This window comes from Halyomorpha halys, unplaced genomic scaffold (assembly GCF_000696795.3).
Source record: "Halyomorpha halys isolate HHAL.00 unplaced genomic scaffold, Hhal_1.1 Scaffold1256.1, whole genome shotgun sequence".
Classification (NCBI taxonomy): Eukaryota; Metazoa; Arthropoda; class Insecta; order Hemiptera; family Pentatomidae; genus Halyomorpha; species Halyomorpha halys.
The window spans coordinates 80,252-81,145 of record NW_027114326.1 but is presented as its reverse complement, the minus strand read 5'-3'; positions in this window follow the sequence as shown (position 1 = coordinate 81,145).

The window sequence follows — 894 nt, the reverse complement described above, 5'->3', positions numbered from 1 at the left end:
CCCAACAGATACGGAGAAGCCACCGTAGGTAGTAGACCTTCAGATGAATCTACGCAAGCATCAGAGACTGAAGAACAAGTCGAGGAGCCAAGGAACAGAGGTAGTCTAGAGGAGAAGGTAGAAACAAGAGGATGGAAGCGAGGAAACGGAGGAGAATGGAGACGTGGGACTGGAGAGAGGAGGACGCGAGACATCTGAAGGGGTTGTCAGCGGAGAAGCGACCGCACACTGCTGAATTATAATTTGAAAGAAAGAACGGCGATCTGCCTATAATAGAGATAGCTGGAGTGAGGTGCCTGGTGGACACCGGCAGTTCCAACACCATCATGTGCCGAGAAGACTTGCAAAAGCTGCGTGATGGAGATAGGATACCCAAAATTCAGAAATGTCAGTGTAGGTTAATAACCTTAGGTGGCCCTTGTGAGGTAGAGGGAGAGGCGGAAATAGGTTTGAACCATTGGGGATTTAGTAAGGGCATCTTGAAAGTCCATATTGTAAAGACCATGCCGAGATAATATAACGTAATTGTGGGATGTGACCTATTAGGGAAGGTGGGTGCATGGAATAAAAATAGCAAGGAAAAATGGAAGATTAAGATAGGAGGTAAAATCTACAAATGTCGTCAACAACAGAGAAATGAGGGTGCATGAATTGGGGCAATCAATCAAGCTGAGGACTGGAGACAGCGACTCAAGAGGGAATACCAGGATATTTTTTTTACAGGGGATATCCTCGGAGCGCCCGGGAAGACTGTCCATGAGATCCCTGAGAGAGAGACGAATTTGTAAGAGGAATTGACGAATCTGTTTGTCAGATCTATATGGATGATCTGCTAGTATTCAGTAAAAATGAAGACGAACATGTGCAACATCTACACAGCGTATTCCAGAGAAT